The sequence below is a fragment of the Melospiza melodia genome, chromosome 3 (genome assembly GCF_035770615.1).
Source record: "Melospiza melodia melodia isolate bMelMel2 chromosome 3, bMelMel2.pri, whole genome shotgun sequence".
In the NCBI taxonomy this organism is placed as follows: domain Eukaryota; kingdom Metazoa; phylum Chordata; class Aves; order Passeriformes; family Passerellidae; genus Melospiza; species Melospiza melodia.
The window spans coordinates 86,054,850-86,079,412 of record NC_086196.1 but is presented as its reverse complement, the minus strand read 5'-3'; positions in this window follow the sequence as shown (position 1 = coordinate 86,079,412).

Sequence of the window (24,563 nt, the reverse complement as noted above, 5' to 3'; positions counted from 1 at the left end):
TGGCACTGGTGCCACCTTGGGTCTGGGAACCATCCTGCGTATTGTGGGTTGTCAGGAGCCAGCCGAACACTCTCGGCCACAGACCCCAATTAAAAACAACGGCCCGTTTCACAGGCAAACAAAACTCAGCTGCCCCGCTTCTGGATGGGAGATTGCAGGAGGCACTTGGTGTAATCAAACCAGCCCGACTTGGCACTGGTGCCACCTTGGGTCTGGGAACCATCCTGCGTATCGTGGATTCTAAGGAGCCAGCCGGCCACTCCTAGCCACAGGCCCCCAAACAAAAACCTAGGCCTATTTCTCTGGCAAACAAAAGTAAGCTGCCCTGCTTCTGGATGGCAGATTGCAGGAGACACTTGGTACTATCAAACCAGCCCGACTTGGCACTGGTGCCACCTTGGATCTGGGAACCATGCTCTGTATCGTGGATATTCAGGGGCCAGCCGGCCACTCTCAGCCATATGTCCCCAAACAGAAACCTCGGCCCGTTTCTCTGGCAAACAAAACTCAACTGCCCCTCTTCTGGATGGCAAATTGCAGGATGAACTTGATACTAAAACCGCAGGCCGACTTGGTAGTGGTGACACCTTGGGCCTGGGAACCATCATGCGTATCGAGCATTTTAAGGAGCCAGCCGGCCACTCCCAGCAATATGCCCCCAAAAACAATCCACGGAATTTTCCTCTGGCAAACAAAAATCAGCTGCCTCGCTTCTGGATGGCAGATTGCAGGAGCCACTTTGCACCATCAAACCAGCCCGACTTGGCACTGGTGCCACATTGCATCTGGGAACCATGCTGCCTAGCGTGGATTTTCAGGAGCCAGCCGGCCACTCTCAGCTATATGCCCCCAAACAAAACCCACGGCCCGTTTCCCTGGCAAACAAAATTAAGCTGCCCCGCTTCTGGATGGCAGATTGCAGGACGCACTTGGTAGTATCAAACCAGCAAAACTTGGCACTGGTGCCACCTTGGGTCTGGGAACCATCCTGCGTATCGTGGGTTCAAAGGAGCCAGCCGGTCACTCCCAGCCACAGGCCCCCAAATACAAACAATGTCGCTTTTCCCTGGAAAACAAATCTCGCCTGCCAACTTTTTGATGGCAGATTGCAGGAGCCACTTGGTACTATCAAACCAGCCCAACTTGGCACTGGTGCCACCATGGGTCTGGTCACCATCCTGCCTATTGTAGCTTTCCAGGAGCCAGCCGGTCACTCCCAGCCATAGGTCCCCAGTCACAAACCTCGGCCCGTTTCCCTGGCAAACAAAAGTAAGCTACCCCGCTTCTGGATGGCAGATTGCAGGAGCCACTTGGTACTATCAAACCAGCCCAACTTGGCACTGGTGCCACCTTGGGTCTGGGAACCATGCTGCGTAACACAGATTCTAAGGCGCCAGTCGGCCACTACGAGCCACAAGCCCCCAAACACAAACAACGGCGCTATTCTCTGGCAAACAAAACTCAACTGCCCCTCTTCTGGATGGCAAATTGCAGGACGCACTTGGTACTATAAAAACAGCCCGACTTGGCACTGGTGCCCCCTTGGGTCTGGGAACCATCCTGCGTATCGATCTTTTTAATGAGACAGCCGGCCACTCCCAGCCATATGCCCCCAAACACAACCCACGGCCCTTTTCTCTGGCAAACAAAACTCAACTGCACCGCTTCTGGATGGCAGATTGCAGGAGCCACTTGGTACTATCAAACCAGCCCGACTTGGCACTGGTGCCACCTTGGGTCTGGGAACCATCCTGCGTATTGTGGGTTGTCAGGAGCCAGCCGAACACTCTCGGCCACAGACCCCAATTAAAAACAACGGCCCGTTTCACAGGCAAACAAAACTCAGCTGCCCCGCTTCTGGATGGCAGATTGCAGGAGCCACTTGGTGTAATCAAACCAGCCCGACTTGGCACTGGTGCCACCTTGGGTCTGGGAACCATCCTGCGTATCGTGGATTCTAAGGAGCCAGCCGGCCACTCCTAGCCACAGGCCCCCAAACAAAAACCTAGGCCTATTTCTCTGGCAAACAAAAGTAAGCTGCCCTGCTTCTGGATGGCAGATTGCAGGAGACACTTGGTACTATCAAACCAGCCCGACTTGGCACTGGTGCCACCTTGGATCTGGGAACCATGCTCTGTATCGTGGATATTCAGGGGCCAGCCGGCCACTCTCAGCCATATGTCCCCAAACAGAAACCTCGGCCCGTTTCTCTGGCAAACAAAACTCAACTGCCCCTCTTCTGGATGGCAAATTGCAGGATGAACTTGATACTAAAACCGCAGGCCGACTTGGTAGTGGTGACACCTTGGGCCTGGGAACCATCATGCGTATCGAGCATTTTAAGGAGCCAGCCGGCCACTCCCAGCAATATGCCCCCAAAAACAATCCACGGAATTTTCCTCTGGCAAACAAAAATCAGCTGCCTCGCTTCTGGATGGCAGATTGCAGGAGCCACTTTGCACCATCAAACCAGCCCGACTTGGCACTGGTGCCACATTGCATCTGGGAACCATGCTGCCTAGCGTGGATTTTCAGGAGCCAGCCGGCCACTCTCAGCTATATACCCCCAAACAAAACCCACGGCCCGTTTCCCTGGCAAACAAAACTAAGCTGCCCCGCTTCTGGATGGCAGATTGCAGGACGCACTTGGTAGTATCAAACCAGCAAAACTTGGCACTGGTGCCACCTTGGGTCTGGGAACCATCCTGCGTATCGTGGGTTCAAAGGAGCCAGCCGGTCACTCCCAGCCACAGGCCCCCAAATACAAACAATGTCGCTTTTCCCTGGAAAACAAAACTCGCCTGCCAACTTTTTGATGGCAGATTGCAGGAGCCACTTGGTACTATCAAACCAGCCCAACTTGGCACTGGTGCCACCATGGGTCTGGTAACCATCCTGCCTATTGTAGCTTTCCAGGAGCCAGCCGGTCACTCCCAGCCATAGGTCCCCAGTCACAAACCTCGGCCCGTTTCCCTGGCAAACAAAAGTAAGCTACCCCGCTTCTGGATGGCAGATTGCAGGAGCCACTTGGTACTATCAAACCAGCCCAACTTGGCACTGGTGCCACCTTGGGTCTGGGAACCATGCTGCGTAACACAGATTCTAAGGCGCCAGTCGGCCACTACGAGCCACAAGCCCCCAAACACAAACAACGGCGCTATTCTCTGGAAAACAAAACTCAACTGCCCCTCTTCTGGATGGCAAATTGCAGGACGCACTTGGTACTATAAAAACAGCCCGACTTGGCACTGGTGCCCCCTTGGGTCTGGGAACCATCCTGCGTATCGATCTTTTTACTGAGACAGCCGGCCACTCCCAGCCATATGCCCCCAAACACAACCCACGGCCCTTTTCTCTGGCAAACAAAACTCAACTGCACCGCTTCTGGATGGCAGATTGCAGGAGCCACTTGGTACTATCAAACCAGCCCGACTTGGCACTGGTGCCACCTTGGGTCTGGGAACCATCCTGCGTATTGTGGGTTGTCAGGAGCCAGCCGAACACTCTCGGCCACAGACCCCAATTAAAAACAACGGCCCGTTTCACAGGCAAACAAAACTCAGCTGCCCCGCTTCTGGATGGGAGATTGCAGGAGGCACTTGGTGTAATCAAACCAGCCCGACTTGGCACTGGTGCCACCTTGGGTCTGGGAACCATCCTGCGTATCGTGGATTCTAAGGAGCCAGCCGGCCACTCCTAGCCACAGGCCCCCAAACAAAAACCTAGGCCTATTTCTCTGGCAAACAAAAGTAAGCTGCCCTGCTTCTGGATGGCAGATTGCAGGAGACACTTGGTACTATCAAACCAGCCCGACTTGGCACTGGTGCCACCTTGGATCTGGGAACCATGCTCTGTATCGTGGATATTCAGGGGCCAGCCGGCCACTCTCAGCCATATGTCCCCAAACAGAAACCTCGGCCCGTTTCTCTGGCAAACAAAACTCAACTGCCCCTCTTCTGGATGGCAAATTGCAGGATGAACTTGATACTAAAACCGCAGGCCGACTTGGTAGTGGTGACACCTTGGGCCTGGGAACCATCATGCGTATCGAGCATTTTAAGGAGCCAGCCGGCCACTCCCAGCAATATGCCCCCAAAAACAATCCACGGAATTTTCCTCTGGCAAACAAAAATCAGCTGCCTCGCTTCTGGATGGCAGATTGCAGGAGCCACTTTGCACCATCAAACCAGCCCGACTTGGCACTGGTGCCACATTGCATCTGGGAACCATGCTGCCTAGCGTGGATTTTCAGGAGCCAGCCGGCCACTCTCAGCTATATGCCCCCAAACAAAACCCACGGCCCGTTTCCCTGGCAAACAAAATTAAGCTGCCCCGCTTCTGGATGGCAGATTGCAGGACGCACTTGGTAGTATCAAACCAGCAAAACTTGGCACTGGTGCCACCTTGGATCTGGGAACCATCCTTCCTATCGTGGATTTTCAGGGGCCAGCCGGTCACTCTCAGCCATAGGCCCCAAACACAAACCACGGCCCTTTTCTCTGGAAAACAAAACTCAACTGCCCCTCTTCTGGATGGCAGATTGCAGGAGCCACTGGGTACTATGAAACCAGCCCTACTTGGCACTGATGCCACCTTGGGTCTGGGAACCATGCTGCGTATCATGGATTTTCAGGAGCCAGCCGGCCACTGCCAGCCACAGGCCCCGAAACACAAACAACAGCCTTTTTCTCTGGCAAACAAAATTCAGCTGCCCCGCTTCTGGATGGCAGATTGCAGGAACCACTTGGTACTAACAAACCAGCCCGACTTGGCACTGATGCCACCTTGGGTCTGGGAACCATCCTGCGTATCGTGGATTCAAAGGAGCCAGCTGGCCACTCCCAGCCACAGGCCCCAAAACACACACAACGGTGCTTTTCCCTGGAAAACAAAACTCGCCTGCCAAACTTTTGATGGCAGATTGCAGGAGCCACTTGGTATTATCAAACCAGCCCAACTTGGCACTGGTGCCACCATGGGTCTGGTCACCATCCTGCCTATCGTAGCTTTTCAGGAGCCAGCCAGCCACCCCCAGCCAGAGGCCCCCAGACAAATATTTCGGCCCGTTTCCCTGGCAAACAAAAGTAAGCTGCCCCGCTTCTGGATGGCAGATTGCAGGAGCCACTTGGTACTATCAAACCAGCCCAACTTGGCACTGGTGCCAACTCAGGTCTGGGAACCATCCTGCGTATCGTGGGTTCTAAGGAGCCAGCTGGCCACTCCCAGCCACAGGCCCCCAAACACAAACAACGGCGCTTTTCCCTGGAAAACAAAACTCGCCTGCCAACTTTTTGATGGCAGATTGCAGGAGCCACTTGGTACTATCAAACCAGCCCAACTTGGCACTGGTGCCACCATGGGTCTGGTCACCATCCTGCCTATTGTAGCTTTCCAGGAGCCAGCCGGTCACTCCCAGCCATAGGTCCCCAGTCACAAACCTCGGCCCGTTTCCCTGGCAAACAAAAGTAAGCTACCCCGCTTCTGGATGGCAGATTGCAGGAGCCACTTGGTACTATCAAACCAGCCCAACTTGGCACTGGTGCCACCTTGGGTCTGGTAACCATGCTGCGTAACACAGATTCTAAGGCGCCAGTCGGCCACTACGAGCCACAAGCCCCCAAACACAAACAACGGCGCTATTCTCTGGCAAACAAAACTCAACTGCCCCTCTTCTGGATGGCAAATTGCAGGACGCACTTGGTACTATAAAAACAGCCCGACTTGGCACTGGTGCCACCTTGGGTCTCGGAACCATCCTGCGTATCGATCTTTTTAATGAGACAGCCGGCCGCTCCCAGCCATATGCCCCCAAACACAACCCACGGCCCTTTTCTCTGGCAAACAAAACTCAACTGCACCGCTTCTGGATGGCAGATTGCAGGAGCCACTTGGTACTATCAAACCAGCCCGACTTGGCACTGGTGCCACCTTGGGTCTGGGAACCATCCTGCGTATTGTGGGTTGTCAGGAGCCAGCCGAACACTCTCGGCCACAGACCCCAATTAAAAACAACGGCCCGTTTCACAGGCAAACAAAACTCAGCTGCCCCGCTTCTGGATGGGAGATTGCAGGAGGCACTTGGTGTAATCAAACCAGCCCGACTTGGCACTGGTGCCACCTTGGGTCTGGGAACCATCCTGCGTATCGTGGATTCTAAGGAGCCAGCCGGCCACTCCTAGCCACAGGCCCCCAAACAAAAACCTAGGCCTATTTCTCTGGCAAACAAAAGTAAGCTGCCCTGCTTCTGGATGGCAGATTGCAGGAGCCACTTGGTACTATCAAACCAGCCCGACTTGGCACTGGTGCCACCTTGGGTCTGGGAACCATCCTGCGTATTGTGGGTTGTCAGGAGCCAGCCGAACACTCTCGGCCACAGACCCCAATTAAAAACAACGGCCCGTTTCACAGGCAAACAAAACTCAGCTGCCCCGCTTCTGGATGGGAGATTGCAGGAGGCACTTGGTGTAATCAAACCAGCCCGACTTGGCACTGGTGCCACCTTGGGTCTGGGAACCATCCTGCGTATCGTGGATTCTAAGGAGCCAGCCGGCCACTCCTAGCCACAGGCCCCCAAACAAAAACCTAGGCCTATTTCTCTGGCAAACAAAAGTAAGCTGCCCTGCTTCTGGATGGCAGATTGCAGGAGACACTTGGTACTATCAAACCAGCCCGACTTGGCACTGGTGCCACCTTGGATCTGGGAACCATGCTCTGTATCGTGGATATTCAGGGGCCAGCCGGCCACTCTCAGCCATATGTCCCCAAACAGAAACCTCGGCCCGTTTCTCTGGCAAACAAAACTCAACTGCCCCTCTTCTGGATGGCAAATTGCAGGATGAACTTGATACTAAAACCGCAGGCCGACTTGGTAGTGGTGACACCTTGGGCCTGGGAACCATCATGCGTATCGAGCATTTTAAGGAGCCAGCCGGCCACTCCCAGCAATATGCCCCCAAAAACAATCCACGGAATTTTCCTCTGGCAAACAAAAATCAGCTGCCTCGCTTCTGGATGGCAGATTGCAGGAGCCACTTTGCACCATCAAACCAGCCCGACTTGGCACTGGTGCCACATTGCATCTGGGAACCATGCTGCCTAGCGTGGATTTTCAGGAGCCAGCCGGCCACTCTCAGCTATATGCCCCCAAACAAAACCCACGGCCCGTTTCCCTGGCAAACAAAATTAAGCTGCCCCGCTTCTGGATGGCAGATTGCAGGACGCACTTGGTAGTATCAAACCAGCAAAACTTGGCACTGGTGCCACCTTGGGTCTGGGAACCATCCTGCGTATCGTGGGTTCAAAGGAGCCAGCCGGTCACTCCCAGCCACAGGCCCCCAAATACAAACAATGTCGCTTTTCCCTGGAAAACAAATCTCGCCTGCCAACTTTTTGATGGCAGATTGCAGGAGCCACTTGGTACTATCAAACCAGCCCAACTTGGCACTGGTGCCACCATGGGTCTGGTCACCATCCTGCCTATTGTAGCTTTCCAGGAGCCAGCCGGTCACTCCCAGCCATAGGTCCCCAGTCACAAACCTCGGCCCGTTTCCCTGGCAAACAAAAGTAAGCTACCCCGCTTCTGGATGGCAGATTGCAGGAGCCACTTGGTACTATCAAACCAGCCCAACTTGGCACTGGTGCCACCTTGGGTCTGGGAACCATGCTGCGTAACACAGATTCTAAGGCGCCAGTCGGCCACTACGAGCCACAAGCCCCCAAACACAAACAACGGCGCTATTCTCTGGCAAACAAAACTCAACTGCCCCTCTTCTGGATGGCAAATTGCAGGACGCACTTGGTACTATAAAAACAGCCCGACTTGGCACTGGTGCCCCCTTGGGTCTGGGAACCATCCTGCGTATCGATCTTTTTAATGAGACAGCCGGCCACTCCCAGCCATATGCCCCCAAACACAACCCACGGCCCTTTTCTCTGGCAAACAAAACTCAACTGCACCGCTTCTGGATGGCAGATTGCAGGAGCCACTTGGTACTATCAAACCAGCCCGACTTGGCACTGGTGCCACCTTGGGTCTGGGAACCATCCTGCGTATTGTGGGTTGTCAGGAGCCAGCCGAACACTCTCGGCCACAGACCCCAATTAAAAACAACGGCCCGTTTCACAGGCAAACAAAACTCAGCTGCCCCGCTTCTGGATGGCAGATTGCAGGAGCCACTTGGTGTAATCAAACCAGCCCGACTTGGCACTGGTGCCACCTTGGGTCTGGGAACCATCCTGCGTATCGTGGATTCTAAGGAGCCAGCCGGCCACTCCTAGCCACAGGCCCCCAAACAAAAACCTAGGCCTATTTCTCTGGCAAACAAAAGTAAGCTGCCCTGCTTCTGGATGGCAGATTGCAGGAGACACTTGGTACTATCAAACCAGCCCGACTTGGCACTGGTGCCACCTTGGATCTGGGAACCATGCTCTGTATCGTGGATATTCAGGGGCCAGCCGGCCACTCTCAGCCATATGTCCCCAAACAGAAACCTCGGCCCGTTTCTCTGGCAAACAAAACTCAACTGCCCCTCTTCTGGATGGCAAATTGCAGGATGAACTTGATACTAAAACCGCAGGCCGACTTGGTAGTGGTGACACCTTGGGCCTGGGAACCATCATGCGTATCGAGCATTTTAAGGAGCCAGCCGGCCACTCCCAGCAATATGCCCCCAAAAACAATCCACGGAATTTTCCTCTGGCAAACAAAAATCAGCTGCCTCGCTTCTGGATGGCAGATTGCAGGAGCCACTTTGCACCATCAAACCAGCCCGACTTGGCACTGGTGCCACATTGCATCTGGGAACCATGCTGCCTAGCGTGGATTTTCAGGAGCCAGCCGGCCACTCTCAGCTATATACCCCCAAACAAAACCCACGGCCCGTTTCCCTGGCAAACAAAACTAAGCTGCCCCGCTTCTGGATGGCAGATTGCAGGACGCACTTGGTAGTATCAAACCAGCAAAACTTGGCACTGGTGCCACCTTGGGTCTGGGAACCATCCTGCGTATCGTGGGTTCAAAGGAGCCAGCCGGTCACTCCCAGCCACAGGCCCCCAAATACAAACAATGTCGCTTTTCCCTGGAAAACAAAACTCGCCTGCCAACTTTTTGATGGCAGATTGCAGGAGCCACTTGGTACTATCAAACCAGCCCAACTTGGCACTGGTGCCACCATGGGTCTGGTAACCATCCTGCCTATTGTAGCTTTCCAGGAGCCAGCCGGTCACTCCCAGCCATAGGTCCCCAGTCACAAACCTCGGCCCGTTTCCCTGGCAAACAAAAGTAAGCTACCCCGCTTCTGGATGGCAGATTGCAGGAGCCACTTGGTACTATCAAACCAGCCCAACTTGGCACTGGTGCCACCTTGGGTCTGGGAACCATGCTGCGTAACACAGATTCTAAGGCGCCAGTCGGCCACTACGAGCCACAAGCCCCCAAACACAAACAACGGCGCTATTCTCTGGAAAACAAAACTCAACTGCCCCTCTTCTGGATGGCAAATTGCAGGACGCACTTGGTACTATAAAAACAGCCCGACTTGGCACTGGTGCCCCCTTGGGTCTGGGAACCATCCTGCGTATCGATCTTTTTACTGAGACAGCCGGCCACTCCCAGCCATATGCCCCCAAACACAACCCACGGCCCTTTTCTCTGGCAAACAAAACTCAACTGCACCGCTTCTGGATGGCAGATTGCAGGAGCCACTTGGTACTATCAAACCAGCCCGACTTGGCACTGGTGCCACCTTGGGTCTGGGAACCATCCTGCGTATTGTGGGTTGTCAGGAGCCAGCCGAACACTCTCGGCCACAGACCCCAATTAAAAACAACGGCCCGTTTCACAGGCAAACAAAACTCAGCTGCCCCGCTTCTGGATGGCAGATTGCAGGAGCCACTTGGTGTAATCAAACCAGCCCGACTTGGCACTGGTGCCACCTTGGGTCTGGGAACCATCCTGCGTATCGTGGATTCTAAGGAGCCAGCCGGCCACTCCTAGCCACAGGCCCCCAAACAAAAACCTAGGCCTATTTCTCTGGCAAACAAAAGTAAGCTGCCCTGCTTCTGGATGGCAGATTGCAGGAGACACTTGGTACTATCAAACCAGCCCGACTTGGCACTGGTGCCACCTTGGATCTGGGAACCATGCTCTGTATCGTGGATATTCAGGGGCCAGCCGGCCACTCTCAGCCATATGTCCCCAAACAGAAACCTCGGCCCGTTTCTCTGGCAAACAAAACTCAACTGCCCCTCTTCTGGATGGCAAATTGCAGGATGAACTTGATACTAAAACCGCAGGCCGACTTGGTAGTGGTGACACCTTGGGCCTGGGAACCATCATGCGTATCGAGCATTTTAAGGAGCCAGCCGGCCACTCCCAGCAATATGCCCCCAAAAACAATCCACGGAATTTTCCTCTGGCAAACAAAAATCAGCTGCCTCGCTTCTGGATGGCAGATTGCAGGAGCCACTTTGCACCATCAAACCAGCCCGACTTGGCACTGGTGCCACATTGCATCTGGGAACCATGCTGCCTAGTGTGGATTTTCAGGAGCCAGCCGGCCACTCTCAGCTATATGCCCCCAAACAAAACCCACGGCCCGTTTCCCTGGCAAACAAAATTAAGCTGCCCCGCTTCTGGATGGCAGATTGCAGGACGCACTTGGTAGTATCAAACCAGCAAAACTTGGCACTGGTGCCACCTTGGATCTGGGAACCATCCTTCCTATCGTGGATTTTCAGGGGCCAGCCGGTCACTCTCAGCCATAGGCCCCAAACACAAACCACGGCCCTTTTCTCTGGAAAACAAAACTCAACTGCCCCTCTTCTGGATGGCAGATTGCAGGAGCCACTGGGTACTATGAAACCAGCCCTACTTGGCACTGATGCCACCTTGGGTCTGGGAACCATGCTGCGTATCATGGATTTTCAGGAGCCAGCCGGCCACTGCCAGCCACAGGCCCCGAAACACAAACAACAGCCTTTTTCTCTGGCAAACAAAATTCAGCTGCCCCGCTTCTGGATGGCAGATTGCAGGAACCACTTGGTACTAACAAACCAGCCCGACTTGGCACTGATGCCACCTTGGGTCTGGGAACCATCCTGCGTATCGTGGATTCAAAGGAGCCAGCTGGCCACTCCCAGCCACAGGCCCCAAAACACACACAACGGTGATTTTCCCTGGAAAACAAAACTCGCCTGCCAAACTTTTGATGGCAGATTGCAGGAGCCACTTGGTATTATCAAACCAGCCCAACTTGGCACTGGTGCCACCATGGGTCTGGTCACCATCCTGCCTATCGTAGCTTTTCAGGAGCCAGCCAGCCACCCCCAGCCAGAGGCCCCCAGACAAATATTTCGGCCCGTTTCCCTGGCAAACAAAAGTAAGCTGCCCCGCTTCTGGATGGCAGATTGCAGGAGCCACTTGGTACTATCAAACCAGCCCAACTTGGCACTGGTGCCAACTCAGGTCTGGGAACCATCCTGCGTATCGTGGGTTCTAAGGAGCCAGCTGGCCACTCCCAGCCACAGGCCCCCAAACACAAACAACGGCGCTTTTCCCTGGAAAACAAAACTCGCCTGCCAACTTTTTGATGGCAGATTGCAGGAGCCACTTGGTACTATCAAACCAGCCCAACTTGGCACTGGTGCCACCATGGGTCTGGTAACCATCCTGCCTATTGTAGCTTTCCAGGAGCCAGCCGGTCACTCCCAGCCATAGGTCCCCAGTCACAAACCTCGGCCCGTTTCCCTGGCAAACAAAAGTAAGCTACCCCGCTTCTGGATGGCAGATTGCAGGAGCCACTTGGTACTATCAAACCAGCCCAACTTGGCACTGGTGCCACCTTGGGTCTGGGAACCATGCTGCGTAACACAGATTCTAAGGCGCCAGTCGGCCACTACGAGCCACAAGCCCCCAAACACAAACAACGGCGCTATTCTCTGGCAAACAAAACTCAACTGCCCCTCTTCTGGATGGCAAATTGCAGGACGCACTTGGTACTATAAAAACAGCCCGACTTGGCACTGGTGCCACCTTGGGTCTCGGAACCATCCTGCGTATCGATCTTTTTAATGAGACAGCCGGCCGCTCCCAGCCATATGCCCCCAAACACAACCCACGGCCCTTTTCTCTGGCAAACAAAACTCAACTGCACCGCTTCTGGATGGCAGATTGCAGGAGCCACTTGGTACTATCAAACCAGCCCGACTTGGCACTGGTGCCACCTTGGGTCTGGGAACCATCCTGCGTATTGTGGGTTGTCAGGAGCCAGCCGAACACTCTCGGCCACAGACCCCAATTAAAAACAACGGCCCGTTTCACAGGCAAACAAAACTCAGCTGCCCCGCTTCTGGATGGGAGATTGCAGGAGGCACTTGACACTGTGAAACCAGCCCCACTTGGCACTGGTGCCACCTTGGGTCTGGGAACCATGCTGCGTATCATGGATTTTCAGGAGCCAGCCGGCCACTGCCAGCCACAGGCCCCCAAGCACAAACCACAGACTTTTTGTCTGGCAAACAAAATTCAGCTGCCCCGCTTCTGGATGGCAGATTGCAGGAGCCACTTGGGACTATCACACCAGCACAACATGGCACTGCTGCCACCTTGGATCTGGGAACCATCCTTCCTATCGTGGATTTTCAGGGGCCAGCCGGTCACTCTCAGCCATAGGCCCCAAACACAAACCACGGCCCTTTTCTCTGGAAAACAAAACTCAACTGCCCCTCTTCTGGATGGCAGATTGCAGGAGCCACTGGGTACTATGAAACCAGCCCTACTTGGCACTGATGCCACCTTGGGTCTGGGAACCATGCTGCGTATCATGGATTTTCAAGAGCCAGCCGGCCACTGCCAGCCACAGGCCCCGAAACACAAACAACAGCCTTTTTCTCTGGCAAACAAAATTCAGCTGCCCCGCTTCTGGATGGCAGATTGCAGGAACCACTTGGTACTAACAAAACAGCCCGACTTGGCACTGATGCCACCTTGGGTCTGGGAACCATCCTGCGTATCGTGGATTCAAAGGAGCCAGCTGGCCACTCCCAGCCACAGGCCCCAAAACACACACAACGGTGCTTTTCCCTGGAAAACAAAACTCGCCTGCCAAACATTTGATGGCAGATTGCAGGAGCCACTTGGTATTATCAAACCAGCCCAACTTGGCACTGGTGCCACCATGGGTCTGGTCACCATCCTGCCTATCGTAGCTTTTCAGGAGCCAGCCAGCCACCCCCAGCCAGAGGCCCCCAGACAAATATTTCGGCCCGTTTCCCTGGCAAACAAAAGTAAGCTGCCCCGCTTCTGGATGGCAGATTGCAGGAGCCACTTGGTACTATCAAACCAGCCCAACTTGGCACTGGTGCCAACTCAGGTCTGGGAACCATCCTGCGTATCGTGGGTTCTAAGGAGCCAGCTGGCCACTCCCAGCCACAGGCCCCCAAACACAAACAACGGCGCTTTTCCCTGGAAAACAAAACTCGCCTGCCAACTTTTTGATGGCAGATTGCAGGAGCCACTTGGTACTATCAAACCAGCCCAACTTGGCACTGCTGCCACCATGGGTCTGGTCACCATCCTGCCTATCGTAGCTTTTCAGGAGCCAGCCGGTCACTCCCAGCCATAGGCCCCCAGACACAAACCTCGGCCCGTTTCCCTGGCAAACAAAAGTAAGCTGCCCCGCTTCTGCATGGCAGATTGCAGGAGCTACTTAGTACTATCAAACCAGCCCGACTTGGCACTGGTGACACCTCTGGTCTGGGAACCATCCTGCCTATCGTGGATTTTCAGGGGCCAGCCGGCCACTCTCAGCCATATGCCCCAAAAACAAACCACGGCCCTTTTCTCTGGCAAACAAAACTCAACTGCCCCTCTTCTGGATGGCAAATTTTAGGACGCACTTTGTACTACGAAAACCGCCCGACGTGGCACTGGTGCCACCTTGTGTCAGGGAACCATCCTGCATATCGAGCTTTTTAAGGAGCCAGCCGGCCACGCCCAGCCATATACCCCCAAAAACAAACCACGGACCATTTCTCTTGGAAACAAAAATCCGCTGCCCCGCGTCTGTATGGCAGATTGCAGGAGCCACTTTGCACCATCAAACCAGCCCGACTTGGCACTGGTGCCACCTTGGGTCTGGGAACAATCCTGCATATCGTGGATTCTAAGGAGCCAGCCGGCCACTCCCTGCCACAGGCCCCCAAACACAAACAACGGCGCTTTTCCCTGGAAAACAAAATTCGCCTGCCAGCTTTTTGATGGCAGATTGCAGGAGCCACTTGGTACTATCAAATCATCCCAACTTGGCACTGGTGCCACTATGGGTCTGGGAACCATCCTGCCTATTGTAGCATTTCAGGAGCCAGCCGGTCACTCCCAGCCATAGGCCCCCAGACACAAACCTCGGACCGTTTCCCTGGCAAACAAAATTAAGCTGCCCCGATTCTGGATGGCAGATTGCAGGAGCCACTTGGTTGTGTCAAACCAGCCCGACTTGGCACTGGTGCCACCTTGGGTCTGGGAACCATCCTGCGTAACGTGGATTCTAAGCAGCCACCCGGCCACTCTGAGCCACAGGCCCCCAAACACAAACAACGGCGCTTTTCCCTGGAAAACAAAACTCGCCTGCCAACTTTTTGATGGCAGATTGCAGGAGCCACTTGGTACTATCAAACCAGCCCAACTTGGCACTGGTGCCACCTCTGGTCTGGGAACCATCCTGCCTATTGTAGCTTTTCAGGAGCCAGCCGGTCACTCCCAGCCATAGACCCCCAGACACAAAGCTCGGCCCGTTTCCCTGGAAAACAAAAGTAAGTTACCCCGATTCTGGATGGCAGATTGCAGGAGCCACTTGGTACTATCAAATCAGCCCAACTTGGCACTGGTGCCACCATGGGTCTGGTAAACATCCTGCCTATCGTAGCTTTTCAGGAGCCAGCCGGTCACTCCCTGCCATAGGCCCCCGGACACAAACCTCGGCCCGTTTCCCTGGCAAACAAAAGTAAGCTGCCCCGCTTTTGGATGGCAGATTGCAGGATGCACTTGGTACTTACAAACCAGCCCGACTTGGCCCTGGTGCCACCTTGGCTCTTGGAACCATGCTGCGTAACGTAGATTCTACGAGGACAGGCGGCCACTCCCAGCCACAGGCCTCTAAACAAAAACAACGGCGCTTTTCCCTGGAAAACAAAACTCGCCTGCCAACTTCTTGATGGCAGATTGCAGGAGCCACTTGGTACTATCAAACCAGCCCAACTTGGCACTGGTGCCACCATGGGTCTGGTCACCATCCTGCCTATCGTAGCTTTTCAGGAGCCAGCAGCTCACTCCCAGCCATAGGCCTCCAGACAAATACCTCGGCACGTTTCCCTGGCAAACAAAAGTAGGCTGCCCCGCTTCTGGATGGCAAATTGCAGGACGCACTTGGTACTACGAAAACAGCCCGACTTGGCACTGATGCCACCTTGGGTCAGGGAACAATCCTGCGTATAGAGCTTTTTAAGGAGCCAGCCGGCCACGTCCAGTCATATACCCCCAAAAAAAAAACCACGGAACTTTTCTCCAGCAAACAAAAATCCGCTGCCCCGCGTCTGGATGGCAGATTGCAGGAGCTATTTAGTATTATCAAAGCAGCCCGACTTGGCACTGGTGGCACCATGAGTCTGGTAACCATCCTGCCTATCGTAGCTTTTCAGTAGTCAGCCGGTCACTCCCAGCCATAGGCCCCCAGACAAATACCTCGGCCCGTTTCCCTGGGAAACAAAAGTAAGCTGTCCCGCTTCTGGATGGCAGATTGCAGGAGCCACTTGGTACTATCAAACCAGCCCAACTTGTTCCCAGACCCAAGGTGGCACCAGTGCCACGTGGGGCTGGTTTGATGGTGCAACGTGGCTCCTGCAATCTGCCATCCAAAAGCGGGGCAGCTTACTTTTGTTTGCCAGGGAAACGGGCCGAGGTTTGTGTCTGGGGGTCTATGGCTGGGAGTGACCGGCTGGCTCCTGAAAAGCTACGATAGGCAGGATGGTTCCCAGACCAGACGTGGCACCAGTGCCAAGTTGGGCTGGTTTGATAGTACCAAGTGGCTCCTGCAATCTGCCATCAAAAAGTTGGCAGGCGAGTTTTGTTTTCCAGGGAAAAGCACCGTAGTTTTTGTTTGGGGGCCTGTGGCTCAGAGTGGCCGGGTGGCTGCTTAGAATCCACGATACGCAGGATGGTTCCCAGACCCAAGGTGGCACCAGTGCCAAGTCGGGCTGGTTTGACACAACCAAGTGGCTCCTGCAATCTGCCATCCAGAATCGGGGCAGCTTAATTTTGTTTGCCAGGGAAACGGTCCGAGGTTTGTGTCTGGGGGCCTATGGCTGGGAGTGACCGGCTGGCTCCTGAAATGCTACAATAGGCAGGATGGTTCCCAGACCCATAGTGGCACCAGTGCCAAGTTGGGATGATTTGATAGTACCAAGTGGCTCCTGCAATCTGCCATCAAAAAGTTGGCAGGCGAATTTTGTTTTCCAGGGAAAAGCGCCGTTGTTTGTGTTTGGGGGCCTGTGGCTGGGAGTGGCCGGCTGGCTCCTTAGAATCCACGATATGCAGGATTGTTCCCAGACCCAAGGTGGCACCAGTGCCAAGTCGGGCTGGTTTGATGGTGCAAAGTGGCTCCTGCAATCTGCCATACAGACGCGGGGCAGCGGATTTTTGTTTCCAAGAGAAATGGTCCGTGGTTTGTTTTTGGGGGTTTATGGCTGGGCGTGGCCGGCTGGCTCCTTAAAAAGCTCGATATGCAGGATGGTTCCCTGACACAAGGTGGCACCAGTGCCACGTCGGGCGGTTTTCGTAGTACAAAGTGCGTCCTAAAATTTGCCATCCAGAAGAGGGGCAGTTGAGTTTTGTTTGCCAGAGAAAAGGGCCGTGGTTTGTTTTTGGGGGCATATGGCTGAGAGTGGCCGGCTGGCTCCTGAAAAGCTACGATAGGCAGGATGTTTACCAGACCCATGGTGGCACCAGTGCCAAGTTGGGCTGATTTGATAGTACCAAGTGGCTCCTGCAATCTGCCATCCAGAATCGGGGTAGCTTACTTTTGTTTTCCAGGGAAACGGGCCGAGGTTTGTGTCTGGGGGTCTATGGTTGGGAGTGGCCGGCTGGCTCCTTAGAAACCACGATACGCAGCATGGTTCCCAGACCAGAGGTGGCACCAGTGCCAAGTTGGGCTGGTTTGATACTACCAAGTGGTTCCTGCAATCTGCCATCCAGAAGCGGGGCAGCTTACTTTTGTTTGCCAGGGAAACGGACCGTTGTTTGTGTTTGGGGGCCTATGGCTGGGACTGACCGGCTGGCTCCATAAAATCCACGATACGCAGGATGGTTCCCAGACCAGAGGTGGCACCAGTGCCAAGTCGGGCTGGTTTGATAGTACCAAGTGGCTCCTGCAATCTGCCATCCAGAAGCGGGGCAGCTTACTTTTGTTTGCCAGGGAAACGGGCCGAGGTTTGTGTCTCGGGGCCTATGGCAGGCAGTGACCGGCTGGCTCCTGAAAGCTACGATAGGCAGGATGGTGACAAGACCCATGGTGGCACCAGTGCCAAGTTGGGCTGGTTTGATAGTACCAAGTGGCTCCTGCAATCTGCCATCAAAACGTTGGCAGGCGAGTTTTGTTTTCCAGGGAAAAGCGCCGTTGTTTGTGTTTGGGGGCCTGTGGTTGGGAGTGGCCGGCTGGCTCCTTAGAAACCACAATACGCAGGATGGTTCCCAGACCAGAGGTGGCACCAGTGCCAAGTCGGGCTGGTTTGATAGTACCAAGTGGCTCCTGCAATCTGCCATCCAGAAGCGGGGCAGCTTACTTTTGTTTGCCACGGAAACGGGCCGTTGTTTGTGTTTGGGGGCCTGTGGCTGGGAGTGGCCGACTGGCTCCTTAGAATCCACGATACGCAGGATGGTTCCCAGACCAGAGGTGGCACCAGTGCCAAGTCGGGCTGGTTTGATAGTACCAAGTGGCTCCTGCAATCTGCCATCCAGAAGCGGGGCAGCTTAATTTCCTTTGCCAGGGAAACGGGCCGAGCTTTGTGTCTGGGGGCCTATGGCTGGGAGTGACCGGCTGGCTCCTGAAAAGTTACGATAGGCAGGATGGTGACCAGACCCATGGTGGCACCAGTGCCAAGTTGGGCTGGTTTGATAGTACCAAGTGGCTCCTGAAATCTGCCATCAAAACGTTGGTAGGCGAGTTTTGTTTTCCAGGGAAAAGCGCCGTTGTTTTTGTTTGGGGGCCTGTGGCTGGGAGTGGCCGGCTGGCTCCTTAGAATCCACGATACGCACCATGGTATCCAGACCCAAGGTGGCACCAGTGCCAAGTTTTGCTGGTTTGATAGTACCAAGTGGTTCCTGCAATCTGCCATCCAGAAGCAGGGCAGCTTACTTTTGTTTGCCAGGGAAACGGGCCGAGGTTTGTGTCTGGGGGCCTATGGCTGGGAGTGACCGGCTGGCTCCTGAAAAGCTACGATAGCCAGGATGGTGACCAGACCCATGGTGGCACCAGTCCCAAGTTGGGCTGGTTTGATAGTACCAAGTGGCTCCTGCAATCTGCCATCAAAATTTGGCAGGCGAGTTTTGTTTTCCAGGGAAAAGCGCCGTTGATGTGTTTAGGGGCCTGTGGCTGGGAGTGGCCGGCTGGCTCCTTAGAATCCACCATACGCAGGATGGTTCCCAGACCCAAGGTGGCACCAGTGCCTAGTCGGGATAGTTTGATGGTGCAAAGTGGCTCCTGCAATCTGCCATCCAGAAGCGGGGTAGATTACTTTTGTTTGCCAGGGAAACGGGCCGAGGTTTGTGTCTGGGGGCCTATGGCTGGGAGTGACCGGCTGGCTCCTGAAAAGCTACGATAGGCAGGATGGTGACCAGACCCATGGTGGCACCAGTGCCAAGTTGGGCTGGTTTGATGGTACCAAGTGGTTCCTGCAATCTGCCATCAAAAAGTTGGCAGGCGAGTTTTGTTTTCCAGGGAAAAGCGCTGTTGTTTTTGTTTGGGGGCCTGTGGCTGGGAGTGGCCGGCTGGCTCATTAGTATCCACGATACGCAGGATGGTTCCCAGACTTGTCGTGGCACCAGTGCCAAGTCGGGCTGGTTTGATAGTACCAAGTGGATCCTGCAATCTGCCATCCAGAAGCGGGGCAGCTTACTTTTGTTTGCCAGGGAATCGGGCCGAGGTTTTTGTCTGGGGGCCTATGGCTGGGAGTGACCGGCTGGCTCCTGAAAAGCTACGATAGGCAGGATGGTGACCAGACCCATCGTGGCAGCAGTGCCAAGTTGGGCTGGTTTGATAGTACCAAGTGGCTCCTGCAATCTGCCATCAAAAAGTTGGCAGGCGAGTTTTGTTTTCCAGGGAAAAGTGCCGTTGTTTGTGTATGGGTGCCTGTGGCTGGGAGTGGCCGGCTGGCTCTTTAGAATCCACGATACGCAGGATGGTTCCCAGACCAGTGGTGGCACCAGTGCCAAGTCGGGCGGGTTTGATAGTAACAAATGCGTCCTACAATCTGCCATCCAGAAGCGGGGCAGCTTACTTTTGTTTTCCAGGGAAACGGGCCGAGGTTTTTGTCTGGGGTCCTATGGCTGGGAGTGACCGGCTGGCTCGTGAAAAGCTACGATAGGCAGGAGGGTGACAAGACCCATGGCGGCACCAGTGCCAAGTTGGGCTGGTTTGATAGTACCAAGTGGCTCCTGCAATCTGCCATCAAAAAATTGGCAGGCGAGTTTTGTTTTCCAGGGAAAAGCGCCGTTGTTTGTGTTTGGGGGCCTGTGGCTGGGAGTGGCCAGCTGGCTCCTTAGAATCCACGATACGCAGGATGGTTCCCAGACCAGAGGTGGCACCAGTGCCAAGTCGGGCTGGTTTGATAGTACCAAGTGGTTCCTGCAATCTGCCATCCAGAAGCGGGGCAGCTTACTTTTTTTTGCCAGGGAAACGGGCCGAGCTTTGTGTCTGGGGGCCTATGGCTGGGAGTGACCGGCTGGCTCCTGAAAAGCTACGATAGGCAGGATGGTGACCAGACCCATGGTGGCACCAGTGCCAAGTTGGGCTGGTTTGATAGTACCAAGTGGCTCCTGCAATCTGCCATCAAAAAGTTGGCAGGCAAGTTTTCTTTACCAGGGAAAAGCGCCGTTGTTTTTGTTTAGAGGCCTATGGCTGGGAGTGGCAGGCTGGCTCCTTAGAATCCACGATACGCAGGATGGTTCCTAGACTTGACGTGGCACCAGTGCCAAGTTGGGCTGGTTTGATAGTACCAAGTGCGTCCTGCAATCTGCCATCCAGAAGTGGGGTAGATTACTTTTGTTTGCCAGGGAAACGGGCCGAGGTTTGTGTCCGGGGGCCTATGGCAGGGAGTGACCGGCTGGCTCCTGAAAAGCTACGATAGGCAGGATGTTTACCAGACCCATGGTGGCACCAGTGCCAAGTTGGGCTGATTTGATAGTACCAAGTGGCTCCTGCAATCTGCCATCCAGAATCGGGGTAACTTACTTTTGTTTTCCAGGGAAACGGGCCGAGGTTTGTGTCTGGGGGTCTATGGCTGGGAGTGACCGGCTGGCTCCTGAAAAGCTACGATATGCAGGATGGTTCCCAGACCAGACGTGGCACCAGTGCCAAGTTGGGCTGGTTTGATAGTACCAAGTGGCTCCTGCAATCTGCCATCAAATTTGGCAGGCGAGTTTTGTTTTCCAGGGAAAAGCGCCGTTGTTTGTGTTTGGGGGCCTGTGGCTCAGAGTGGCCGGGTGGCTGCTTAGAATCCACGTTACGCAGGATGGTTCCCAGACCCAAGGTGGCACCAGTGCCAAGTCGGGCTGGTTTGACACAACCAAGTGGCTCCTGCAATCTGCCATCCAGAATCGGGGCAGCTTAATTTTGTTTGCCAGGGAAACGGTCCGAGGTTTGTGTCTGGGGGCCTATGGCTGGGAGTGACCGGCTGGCTCCTGAAATGCTACAATAGGCAGGATGGTTCCCAGACCCATAGTGGCACCAGTGCCAAGTTGGGATGATTTGATAGTACCAAGTGGCTCCTGCAATCTGCCATCAAAAAGCTGGCAGGCGAATTTTGTTTTCCAGGGAAAAGCGCCGTTGTTTGTGTTTGGGGACCTGTGGCAGGGAGTGGCCGGCTGGCTCCTTAGAATCCACGATATGCAGGATTGTTCCCAGACCCAAGGTGGCACCAGTGCCAAGTCGGGCTGGTTTGATGGTGCAAAGTGGCTCCTGCAATCTGCCATACAGACGCGGGGCAGCGGATTTTTGTTTCCAAGAGAAATGGTCCGTGGTTTGTTTTTGGGGGTATATGGCTGGGCGTGGCCGGCTGGCTCCTTAAAAAGCTCGATATGCAGGATGGTTCCCTGACACAAGGTGGCACCAGTGCCACGTCGGGCGGTTTTCGTAGTACAAAGTGCGTCCTAAAATTTGCCATCCAGAAGAGGGGCAGTTGAGTTTTGTTTGCCAGAGAAAAGGGCCGTGGTTTGTTTTTGGGGCATATGGCTGAGAGTGGCCGGCTGGCCCCTGAAAATCCACGATAGGCAGGATGGTTCCCAGACCAGAGGTGTCACCAGTGCCAAGTCGGGCTGGTTTGATAGTACTAAGTAGCTCCTGCAATCTGCCATGCAGAAGCGGGGCAGCTTACTTTTGTTTGCCAGGGAAACGGGCCGAGGTTTGTGTCTGGGGGCCTATGGCTGGGAGTGACCGGCTGGCTCCTGAAAAGCTACGATAGGCAGGATGGTGACCAGACCCATGGTGGCACCAGTGCCAAGTTGGGCTGGTTTGATAGTACCAAGTGGCTCCTGCAATCTGCCATCAAAAAGTTGGCAGGCGAGTTTTGTTTTCCAGGGAAAAGCGCCGTTGTTTGTGTTTGGGGGCCTGTGGTTGGGAGTGGCCAGCTGGCTCCTTAGAACCCACGATACGCAGGATGGTTCCCAGACCTGAGTTGGCACCAGTGCCAAGTTGGGCTGGTTTGATGGTGCAAAGTGGCTCCTGCAATCTGCCATCCAGAAGCGGGGCAGCTTACTTTTGTTTGCCAGGGAAACGGGCCGAAATATTTGTCTGGGGGCCTCTGGCTGGGGGTGGCTGGCTGGCTCCTGAAAAGCTACGATAGGCAGGATGGTGACCAGACCCATGGTGGCACCAGTGCCAAGTTGGGCTGGTTTGATAATACCAAGTGGCTCCTGCAATCTGCCATCAAAAGTTTGGCAGGCGAGTTTTGTTTTCCAGGGAAAAGCACCGTTGTGTGTGTTTTGGGGCCTGTGGCTGGGAGTGGCCAGCTGGCTCCTTTGAATCCACGATACGCAGGATGGTTCCCAGACCCAAGGTGGCATCAGTGCCAAGTCGGGCTGGTTTGTTAGTACCAAGTGGTTCCTGCAATCTGCCATCCAGAAGCGGGGCAGCTGAATTTTGTTTGCCAGAGAAAAAGGCTGTTGTTTGTGTTTCGGGGCCTGTGGATGGCAGTGGCCGGCTGGCTCCTGAAAATCCATGATACGCCGCATGGTTCCCAGACCCAAGGTGGCATCAGTGCCAAGTAGGGCTGGTTTCATAGTACCCAGTGGCTCCTGCAATCTGCCATCCAGAAGAGGGGCAGTTGAGTTTTGTTTTCCAGAGAAAAGGGCCGTGGTTTGTGTTTGGGGACATATGGCTGAGAGTGGCCGGCTGGCCCCTGAAAATCCACGATAGGAAGGATGGTTCCCAGATCCAAGGTGGCAGCAGTGCCATGTTGTGCTGGTGTGATAGTCCCAAGTGGCTCCTGCAATCTGCCATCCAGAAGCGGGGCAGCTGAATTTTGTTTGCCAGACAAAAAGTCTGTGGTTTGTGTTTGGGGGCCTGTGGCTGGGAGTGGCCGGCTGGCTCCTGAAAATCCATGATACGCAGCATGGTTCCCAGACCCAAGGTGGCACCAGTGCCAAGTGGGGCTGGTTTCACAGTGTCAAGTGGCTCCTGCAATCTGCCATCCAGAAGCGGGGCATCTGAGTTTTGTTTGCCTGTGAAACGGGCCGTTGTTTTTAATTGGGGTCTGTGGCCGAGAGTGTTCGGCTGGCTCCTGACAACCCACAATACGCAGGATGGTTCCCAGACCCAAGGTGGCACCAGTGCCAAGTCGGGCTGGTTTGATAGTACCAAGTGGCTCCTGCAATCTGCCATCCAGAAGCGGTGCAGTTGAGTTTTGTTTGCCAGAGAAAAGGGCCGTGGGTTGTGTTTGGGGGCATATGGCTGGGAGTGGCCGGCTGTCACATTAAAAAGATCGATACGCAGGATGGTTCCCAGACCCAAGGGGGCACCAGTGCCAAGTCGGGCTGTTTTTATAGTACCAAGTGCGTCCTGCAATTTGCCATCCAGAAGAGGGGCAGTTGAGTTTTGTTTGCCAGAGAATAGCGCCGTTGTTTGTGTTTGGGGGCTTGTGGCTCGTAGTGGCCGACTGGCGCCTTAGAATCTGTGTTACGCAGCATGGTTCCCAGACCCAAGGTGGCACCAGTGCCAAGTTGGGCTGGTTTGATAGTACCAAGTGGCTCCTGCAATCTGCCATCCAGAAGCGGGGTAGCTTACTTTTGTTTGCCAGGGAAACGGGCCGAGGTTTGTGACTGGGGACCTATGGCTGGGAGTGACCGGCTGGCTCCTGGAAAGCTACAATAGGCAGGATGGTTACCAGACCCATGGTGGCACCAGTGCCAAGTTGGGCTGGTTTGATAGTACCAAGTGGCTCCTGCAATCTGCCATCAAAAAGTTGGCAGGCGAGTTTTGTTTTCCAGGGAAAAGCGACATTGTTTGTATTTGGGGGCCTGTGGCTGGGAGTGACCGGCTGGCTCCTTTGAACCCACGATACGCAGGATGGTTCCCAGACCCAAGGTGGCACCAGTGCCAAGTTTTGCTGGTTTGATACTACCAAGTGCGTCCTGCAATCTGCCATCCAGAAGCGGGGCAGCTTAATTTTGTTTGCCAGGGAAACGGGCCGTGGGTTTTGTTTGGGGGCATATAGCTGAGAGTGGCCGGCTGGCTCCTGAAAATCCACGCTAGGCAGCATGGTTCCCAGATGCAATGTGGCACCAGTGCCAAGTCGGGCTGGTTTGATGGTGCAAAGTGGCTCCTGCAATCTGCCATCCAGAAGCGAGGCAGCTGATTTTTGTTTGCCAGAGGAAAATTCCGTGGATTGTTTTTGGGGGCATATTGCTGGGAGTGGCCGGCTGGCTCCTTAAAATGCTCGATACGCATGATGGTTCCCAGGCCCAAGGTGTCACCACTACCAAGTCGGCCTGCGGTTTTAGTATCAAGTTCATCCTGCAATTTGCCATCCAGAAGAGGGGCAGTTGAGTTTTGTTTGCCAGAGAAACGGGCCGAGGTTTCTGTTTGGGGACATATGGCTGAGAGTGGCCGGCTGGCCCCTGAATATCCACGATACAGAGCATGGTTCCCAGATCCAAGGTGGCACCAGTGCCAAGTCGGGCTGGTTTGATAGTACCAAGTGTCTCCTGCAATCTGCCATCCAGAAGCAGGGCAGCTTACTTTTGTTTGCCAGAGAAATAGGCCTAGGTTTTTGTTTGGGGGCCTGTGGCTAGGAGTGGCCGG